Source organism: Callospermophilus lateralis, unplaced genomic scaffold (genome assembly GCF_048772815.1).
Source record: "Callospermophilus lateralis isolate mCalLat2 unplaced genomic scaffold, mCalLat2.hap1 Scaffold_7235, whole genome shotgun sequence".
Classification (NCBI taxonomy): domain Eukaryota; kingdom Metazoa; phylum Chordata; class Mammalia; order Rodentia; family Sciuridae; genus Callospermophilus; species Callospermophilus lateralis.
The window spans coordinates 33694-43911 of record NW_027515300.1 but is presented as its reverse complement, the minus strand read 5'-3'; the positions used below and the strand labels follow the sequence as shown (position 1 = coordinate 43911).

General features: G+C 38.3%; 1 pseudogene; it reads left to right on the top strand.

Annotated features, from left to right (window-relative positions):
- Window positions 1-8596: 8596 nt before the first annotated feature.
- Window positions 8597-9975, top strand: LOC143640900 (dolichyl pyrophosphate Glc1Man9GlcNAc2 alpha-1,3-glucosyltransferase pseudogene; annotated as a pseudogene).
- Window positions 9976-10218: the final 243 nt, after the last annotated feature.

Genomic DNA, 10218 nt, shown 5'->3' with positions numbered 1-10218 from the left:
ACTCTCAGACGATTTTTAAGGTTCCTTTCTCTTGAGCCTCCTCCCAACAGTCTTCAGGGGTATCTAGGGTGATCGGTAGATGAATGGCACTGAGGGAAAGCCCCAATCACATTTGCCTCCAAATGGGCTACACAACACTCCCAACCTCGCATCCATTCCTCCTGGATGCTCCCCTTCCTTCGCAGGTCAGAAATGTTAGCAAATCAGGTTACAGGACTAAGAAAGGCACGGGATAATTAGCAAAATGTGCCCAGGTTCCCTAAGACGCATAGGTGACTTTCAATAGTCTGTTTTACCACCCCAATGTTTAAAATGAGCTGTGTTCTTTAAGCTGCTAGAGAGGCATTTTTAGAATCAACTCTTCCGGTATTCTGCTACCATACAACCAGTAGATATCCCTTAACACTTAGGCGGCTCCTTTAGTCTACAGTTCTGCCATGAGAAAAAGAGTCAAGAAAAAAAACTTGAGCCGATCAAAGTACATTCCCTCTTCCCCCTTCAAGACCTAAGGCAGATAAAAACTGACTGTACTGGAAAGTTAGGAGATATGCCAGATTGCCTGGGATTGGGTCTATCCAAAGAAGTTAATCCTGTAAGTAAAGGGGAGACTGAGAAACTCCCAGCAGCTGCCAGAGCCATTTGCTCTGAGGAATTTCCTCATTCTTTCCCTGCACTGTAAGGATTACTCCACCTGAATGCAGTAAAGTCAGTCACACTGAGACCCTTAATTTTACACCTATAGTTGCCCCTATGTAAAAACATCTGGTCCACTCATGGGGAAATCTATGGTGCCACTGATAGAAGTCATAATTAAATGGAAGTTCAAAACCTGGAGAGATATTTTCTTATCTAGTTGTCTGATTGTTTCTTGGGGATAATCTAGGCTAAATGTGTGTCTAAAAGATGATGTTTCATTGTAACATCTGGTATCTAAATGAGTTTGAAGCATTGCACAATCTTGCAGTTAAAAGTTAGGGTTAGGTAATCGTTTAGTTTGATTTCAGAAAATTCATGCCAGAGAACTTAAATACTTAGGATAAAGGAAATTAAAAGAACTTTATTTCCAAGTTGGCAAGTAACTCCCAATTATTCAGTTTTATTTTTTCATCAATTTTGAACTGGGTAGCCTGAAAAGATTTCACTAGGTGTACCAGTGCATTAATTTGGGCAAGGATAGTAAATTATGATTTGGTATCTGTTCCCTTTAGTGTATAAGATTCAGGAAAAAAAATGTTGGATTGGGACGTTGGTCTGGCTTATTGAAATAACATTGAATAGCAACAGTCTTGGAAATTTTTTAAAAGCTTAATTTTGGATATACATGGTAGTGTGTAGTTCTCTTTTAAGATTTTCTCCAGGTGATTTAATGAAACTTAATACTAATTTAGGAACTTCAGTACAAAGAAAGTGACTTAATGATCCTAAATAAATTTCTTCTGATAGTAGAGATCCTATTTTCAGTTTTGTGTGAGCAAGTTTTTCTAGTGTAGGAAAATGTAAAAGGTATGAAATTTTATAAATTGTATCTTAAACTCGTATCATAATTTTCAACATCCAAACCTGGAAATTATGACTTATGGTTAAAATACCTTAGGCATGAGGTTTGTGCTCAGAATTCCAGTTTTCCCAGACCTCAGCCAGGACTTAAGCTGATGTGCAAATAGGAGAAGCCTGGAGCACTCAGTAGGAGACAGATCTGAGGCCCAAGGGAAAAAAAAAATAGTAAAAGTGTCTTTTTATGGGAACTCAAACTAGGTTAAACCAGAGAGTAAATTGTATGGCATTTACTAATTACTGGCCAGTCAATTTTTTTCTAGGACTTTTGCTTTTTTCTTAGATTCTGTATTTTTTTGAGCTCATGATTTTGATCCTACAGACAAGTTAATGTTTTTCTGATAAGTTCTATTTTTGATCAACTATGGAGTTTTTAAACATTGCAATGAGATTTCACCTGAGAAAGCAACAAGGCCTTTACTACTGTGTTGTGTTTCACTTGTGTTACGTGTTGTATGTCAGTATGTCTGTGTGTATTTCCATATATCATACAGTGATATAACAATTGACAGATGAGGAGCGCTCATGAAAAATTTTAAAAATGGATCCAAATATCTTTGACTCACATGATTCAAATGGTTCGATTTAAATTGGGTAAACAGATAAAAGTAAAGATGTCTTTAAAATTAAGCTTATAAGTTTTTCTAGGTGTTCAAAAATAAAACCTAACAAAATGTTGATGTCTATAAAATAATCTGATTAAATTCAAAATTTACAAGTATTGTTTCAAAATGTGAACAGGAGGTTAACAGATAAAAAAAGAAACTAGAAGGTTCTAGGTATGGATTTCATAGAGGGAAAATGTGTTTCTGGATAAGAGTCTATATGATTAAGTAATTAAAAGAGTTTAAGTAAATGATAAAAAGAAGGTCTGTGTAAGTTGCTTACAAGTACAAGTTTTTGAGCAAGTAATCTTAAAGAAATTAAACAGTTGGTTAAACAAGTGCTCTTGTTTTAGAGAATTGTGCTAGGTTATTTCTTTAAAAGCTAAACTTGGTTAATATAAAAACATCAATGTAATTGGTGCTATTAATGTGTTCATATCTTCCAGGTATACAAGTCTGTAAGGTAGAAGCTTCAAAAGAGCATTATATCAAGCTGTGTTCTAAAGTTGTATGGTAATTTTAGGCTTAAAAGAAAAACATGGTGGAGATTTATTTATATCATTTGTGTTCGATAACTGGACTTGTTATCAATAAGATATGTAAAGTTCTATGTTACTTTTTACACTGAGATACAACTTAAGTGTATTTTTAAGTTAATGAGGGCTTAATCTGTGTAAAGGTTTTATTGTAAAACACAAAAGTACTTTACTACTTTTCTACAAAAAGTTAAAAGCTTTCAGCCTTTCTTTAATTCATGTTTTAGATGTGATATTATGTTATGTTTGCTCAAGTTCACAACAATTTATGTAGGCTTTGTAAAATGATGTCCAAAAAGCAAAGATCAGTCTCAGAACTGCAGTACTTAAGATTTATGAAGAACCCCGCCTTACTTGAGATAAAGGTCTATGTCCCATCCCACTATATGTGAAAGTAACTATAAAAAAATAGGCTAGATTTCAGTACATTTAAAGTTGTGTCCAAAAGTTAGTTTTTGTTAAGATTACTAAGATCTCAAACAGGGAATTATAATGTATAACTCTGCCAAAATTCAAGGTAGCTATTAAATGAACTAAATATGTTTTTAGTCTTTGATAATTTTATCCTGTACTTTTCAAAATGGCTTAAAGATTGCCTGTTAATGTTTTGCAGAGGTACTGATTTAAGAACTCACAACCTGGGTTAATGTAAGATAAAGAGTTATCACCTACAGGATAGAGAGATAGACATTAAAGCCCAGTGTGCTTAATATAAGGCTGTTAACTTATTTGCTAGATGTTTAAGATCAAGTTTTAAAATTAAAAATTTGGCTTTTGCCCTCTGAGTCAGTCTGAGTCAAGGGATAGGGGACTTTTCCAAAGAGCTTTGCAACTCTAGGCCACATAACCTCCCGATCAGGGAGATTAATGAGACCAGTGGAAGACAGAAAGCCAATCAGTGCATTTGCTGTGAAGAGGAGGGTCATCAGAAAAGAGAGACATTCCTGATGCTTCCAAGGGAAGCCACATGGTCAAGCAAGGCCTGGACCCATCCTAGCGCAAATGGCACTAGCAGATCTGAAAAGCTGCTGTAAAGTTCCCGAGGACTCCCAGGGAAACTCAGCTGACTGTTAACAATAGATGGAAACAAAAGTCAGTTTGACTTGCTTCATCTTAAACACTTAGCAAAGACAGTCAAAGCCAAAACACAGCTATTCCTGGGCATTTTTAAATAAAATAATAGTTAAATGTAACTTCCATAAATAAGTAAACTGGAGGCTTCAAAAGAGATTCTCAGACAGGAATGCCTGATAACTATCAAAAGGAACTGCCAGAGTAGTTTTTAGTTTTTAGTTCAAGGCCTTTATTTCTAACCTACACAGGTAGGCATGGTGTTTGCTATCCAGCCCTAAGTAACAGAATTAAAGATTTCTCTATTAGACACAGAGGTCAAACTAGTAAAAGAATTTTGCAAGATCAGATGACATTAAATTATTAAACTGTGTCTTAAGGGAAAGGACATCTGTAACCCTAAAAGTTAAATGTTATGTTTACAGTCCTTGTAACTGAGGATGTTAAAGCCTGATGAGGGAACTTATGTATAGTGACATGTTCCAGCTTTTGCAACACTTATTCAGTACTCATGGTTTTTATTTCTCTCATAGAAACACCCATCCCCAGATGACAACCTGTTTTTCCCCAACCAGACCTCAAATGGAACTGACTTCTAAAAGGGAACTCACGTCCCCCAAGTCGCCCCCCACGTCTTCAAGCCCCCTCATGTTTGACACCCCTTTTTCAGCTCTGAAGCAGCCAGAATGAGTCGTCGCCCCTTCTCCACACAGCAATAAAGTTTCTAAAATTAGGGGGGAACAAAGCCAAAAATGGAAAGGCAGTGTAGATAGGTAAAACGAGTCAGGTTGGATCTAGGAGGCCAATTTTAAGTAACTCTGGAAAGTTAAAGACTGTCCCCTGAAGATTACTGTTTACCAAGATGTAGAGTCTGCCTAAATAGGCCCCCAACTGAGGGAACCATGATTGGTTCCCAAGTTTTCAGACAAAGGGGGGAATGAAAGACCCCAGCCCAGAAACCCCAGGCCCCATTGTGAAACCATCAGGGCGTGTTGCTAACCCACTAAACACCGGAGAGGTCTGTTAATCAGTTAAGGGTAGTCTATTGTGAAAGGATAGGATGGTTGGAAAAGAACAAAAAAAAACCAGGTCCCAGGGCATTCTTAGGCAAATAGGAAGTGATAACATAAAGTGAAGAACAACTTTGCCCTTTAGGTAATCTATATGCTGGGTTCAAAATAACCAATAAGAAACCTGTTGCTTACCGCGCGCGCGAAACCTGCCCCTTTATCCTATAAAAGACCTGTACCCCAAAGCCCAGTGTGCCAGTTCACCGAAGCTCCAGCTGAGGTTTTGCTGAGCACCCGCAGGCATCTGTGTATCAATAAATCGCCTCATGTTTTTTGTAGCCAGTGTCTCGTGCGTTCTTCCTTGGACAGGGACTCGGAGGGTCTTTCATATCTGTATTTTGAAGAAACATTTTATATTTGGTTTTATGCCTTTCAGAAATATACAGAAATGTATAGTGCAGTTTTTAAGAAGGTATTCAATACTAACAGCACAGGTCTAAGACAACTGGATTTTCAGTGGGTCTCAGAGGCAGGTAGAAATATGTAAAATTTATATGACACACTAAAGAACTTTGTCTGTTGAAATAACCCTTCAAAAGTTCTAAAAACAAAATAAGTGAGGGAAATATCCTTAAGTTTAATTCATCATTGTTGTTTAGAAACCTGAGGCTACAGCTAAACCCTAGATCAATTACTTTCAAATCATTTAAGCTATTTTACACTTTTATATTCAAAAGTGTATATATTATATTGCTTTCTTCCCCACTCAAAAGTGTCCTTCATATTCCAAGAAAAAATAATTCTGCATCACTATAGGTAGGACTGTTAAGCTCGAATTTGGGACCCCCAAAAGACCACCAGAGACCCAAGATCGATGTAAGCAGCAAAGAGGTGTTTATTGTGAGCTAGCTCGGTCCTCCGCGCACACACACACAGCAACTGGTGACGCTGAGAGGCCCCGAACCCAGGGTTTGCAGATTTTTATACATTTTTTGGAGAGGGCAGGGACTTCACATACATCATAGCAAATCATCACACACCATTGGAAAATCAAATAACAACTCTAAAACATGATTAGCACATTTACTGTCAGGAACAAGTTGTCTAGGGGTGATTGGTCAGTACAAAGGGGGTATTCGTTTGAACTGATTGGTTTAAGCAAGAGGGGTGTACGTGCTGAACTACATGGTTTCCCAACTTCATAAACTACTGGGAGGATCATCTGGCATCCCAGGTATTTCCCTGTCTCATGCTGATTGGTGGCTGCTTAGGGGGCTGCTATGGGTCCCCACCTAGCCTGACTGACTCAGGGACACCTGGTGCAGCAGATCTCTCCTGTAGATAAACAACTTAGCAGGGTGGAAATGTGCCTAGGAGTGCTCTGTGGGTTTTTCCAAGGACAAAGGTCATGTCCCTTCCTTGGACAGGTTTTGCTCTGAGATAGAGGCTGGATTTTCAGGACATACACTTCAAGCCACAATTACCTAGAAATATTATATTTTATATCCCTTTTTTATTTCTTTTTAAAGAGAGAGAGAAAGAGACAGAGAAAAGAGAGAAAGAACTTTTTTAACATTTACTTTTTAGTTTTCGGTGGACACACATCTTTATTTTATTTTATTTTTTATGTGGTGCTGAGTATCAAACCCAGTGCCCCATGCATGTCAGGCAAGCGTGTTACAGCTTGAGCCACTTCCCCAGCCCCACCTTTTTGATTTAAAGGGAAAATTCACCATAACATTTACTTATTTTTTATTGATTTTATTTTTTAAATACACAGCAGTGGAATGCATTACAATTTTTATTGCACATATATACCACAATTTTTTATATTTCTGTTTGTATATAAAGTAGATTGACACCAAATTCGTGTCTACATACATATACTTTGGATAATGATGCCCATTGCATTCCACCATCCTTGCTAACCCCCTGGCCCCTCCCTTTCCCTCCCACCCCTTTGTCCTATCTAGATTTTGTCTATTCCTCCCATGCTCCCCCTCCCTATCCCACTATGAGTCAGCCTCCTTATATTAGAGAAACATTTGGCATCTGTTTTTTGGGGATTGGCTAATTTTACTTAGCATTATCTTCTCCAACTCCATCTGAAAAACCAGCCTCTACCTCAGAACAAATCCTGTCCAAGGAAGGGGGTGTGACCTTTGTCCTTGGAAAGACCCACAGAGCACTCCTAGGCACACACCCACCCTGCTGAGTTGTTTATCTACAAATAAAAGGAAATATCTGCTGAGCCAGGTGTCCCTAACTCAGTCAGACTAGGTAGTGACCCATAGCAACCCCCTAGCAGCCACCAATCAGTATGAGACAGGAAAATACCTAGGATGCCAGATGACCCTCCCAGTAGTTTATGATGGTTGATAACATGATGGGAAACCATGTAATTCAGCACGTACACCCCTCATGGCTTAAACCAATCAGTTCAAATGAATCCCCCTATTTTAGTAACCAATCAACCCTTCCCAAATTCTTCCCACCAATGAATGTGCTAATCATGTTTTAAAGTTGTTTATGATTTTTCCGTGGTGTGTGATGATTTGCCAAGAGATGCTGTGATGTATGTGAAGTCCCTGCCTTCCCGGAAGAATGTATAAAACTGCTGCCAACCTTGGGCTCAGGGCCTCTCAGTGTCATCAGTTGCTGTGTGCACACGGAGGACCAAGAGCTAGCTTGCAATAAACACCTCTTTGCTGCTTACATTGATCTTGGTTTCTGGTGGTCTTTTGAGGGTCCTGACTTCTAGCATAACACATTTACTTACCTGAAAATGCTATGATTTTATTGTCTTTTATGGCTGAGTAAAATTCCATTGTGTATATATACCACATTTTTAACATTTTCTTATTTAAAGACAGTTTTTGGCTCTTTATCAGGTACTTTGGAATGACTTGATCTCACTTTTCCCAAACAAACACAGAAAAGAAGATTTTCCTTAATGCACATGAGGCTTGAGTTCTCCTCATAATACCCTAGAGGCCTGGCAGGTGCACTGAGAATGGGTCCTTATGGTCATTTAGTTTGATTTTTTAAAGAATCTCCTACAATTCCACAAGCTTCAGACCCCACCAAACCTGTATCTCTCCTAACTTGACACTATGGGCTTAGCAGTCATATGAACTTTTATTTAAAAAAATTCTATTGTTTTCTGTAAGTATGCAAACACATCCTAGTCTTCATATTTCTGGGAAATGTGTTCACATACTATGAATACAGATCTGTTTATTAGTTGGTCAAAATTTCTTTTTAAAAAACTCCAAGTTCAAATGCCCATAAAGACACTGATCACTGTTTCCAAGGCTATTTCCCCATGCCTACATCAATGCATGGTTTCCTATTCACAGGGAACCTTCCTATACACACCAGGTTGATACAGATCAGACTCACTATAGGCAAACAACAAGCATGTTACTGAGGAAAGAAGAACCTGACTCAGTTAAAATGTCAGCAAAAGTTTAGTCCCTGTTATTCAAGGCTTTATAGACTATATTGATCCTCTTAGCACTCATAGCGTTACTTGAGATTGAACATGTTCCTTTAGCAATAAAGAGTGTGGACAGCATTTATCAAATAAGGACAAACAATCCATGTCCACTAAATTAGTTGACTACTGAGAGAAAACTCTTGGAGAATTTGACAAAGACACTATTAAATAATTTTTTAATAAATGTTCAAGACGTTATATTCCTAGAAATGGGAAACCGTTAAGAGCCTCCATTCTGCATGTCTGTGATGAATACAAAGTACTTAGGTTTGATTGTGTTCTCAGGTAAGAATAACTTATACATAGAAAGTGCGAGGTGCTGCAGCAATGGTGGCGCTCGGAACCCTAACGGGTAGTGGCGATTGGCTTTCTGCTTTGGCGATCCGGGTGACTCTCCTCAAATGCCTTCTCATTTCCACCTACCATTCTACAGATTTTGAAGTACACCACAACTGGCTTGCTATCACAGTCTGCCAATATCACATTGGTATTATGAGGCAACTTCAGAGTAGACCTTGGCTTACCCCGCTTTTTTGTGTGGTTTGAATACGTTCTGTCACTTGTTGCCAAATATTTTGATCAAGTGATGCATAATGTTCATAATATGAACTAGTGCAGTTTAAGAACCTTTTTTTCCAGAGATTTTCTGTCATCTTTACAGATGCACTCTTTGTGTATGCTGTCTATGAGATTGAATTATATCACTACATCCAGCTATCTTGATTAATTAAGTTGCCCAGCCTGACCTCAGAGTTGCAGTTCTCCTGCCTCAGTCACTGGTATTACAGATATTCATTTCCAGTACAATGGATTCCTATTTTGATTAATGTTGCTCTCCATTGCACAGTTATTTCAGAAAAGGCATGTGGAAGGAGCATTTTTCTTTGTCATTCTCCTACATTTCAAGCACATCTACTTGTATGTAGCACGAGCTTACAGTGTATACCCGCTATACTCTTACTGTTTTTCTGTAAATAAGCCAGATGGGTCTGTCTGATGGAACAGTTTTAGCTTTGTCCGTGTTATTTTGCTGGGCCTCATTGTTTCCTAGTTTCTGCTCTTTCACTGGTTTTTTTTTTTTTTAGCCTTAAACCAGCTGCCTCAAGTCTTTTCCCAACTCTTTCCTTTCTAGAGGGGCCTCTGCCATGCATACTGGGCTTTAAACTTCTGGGCCTTATACAATGCTTTGGACAAAGTTCTGTCTGTCATTGGTTTGGAATTGAAACTTCTTGATCCAACAAGATACCTAAGGCCTCAATGGCAAGTAGCCATACTCCTTGAAATTCTCCCAATGATCCTTTTGTCTGTGGAAAAAGCAGGAGATGCTTCAATTTTTCTGATTCTGACCACAGCAGGACATTATTCCCTCTTCCCTCTCCGCTTCACTTCCCCAGAACTTCCCATTAAAATCTTACTCATGTTACTATTCTCCATCTATAGTATTTCTTCATTGAAGATTCTATTCAGAAAAGTAAAGCCTCTTTTTAATTGGATGGAAATTTTCTACCTCCTTGGCTTGGAGATTCTGGAAATCTGCTGTGAATTTGTATTCCTTTTTACCTCCTAGAAGCTGAAGTGCTCCTTTTTTCCCTTTGCTACTGACTTCAGTGAATTGTGCAGTGGGCATCACAGATGCTTGGTTCATACTGTATGTTTTAGTGTTGACTGATCCTCCTATCAGCAAGACAAAGGAGCAATGAATAGAGGAACTGCTTGGAAGTAGGCAAAGCAATTATTTCATGGGAAATTAATCAGAACTTGAAGAAAGTTGCTTGTGGCATGAGTCATTCATTTTAGTAGATCTGTTTAGAGAATCATTCTTCCATCATTGGCCTTGTCAAGCCTAGCAACCTGATTGTTACCATGGTAAGAAGTCACTGCCCTCCATTAGCAGTGAAATTCATCTGAAAAAAGAATCTCATCTTCCTCTGTTAAAATTGTCT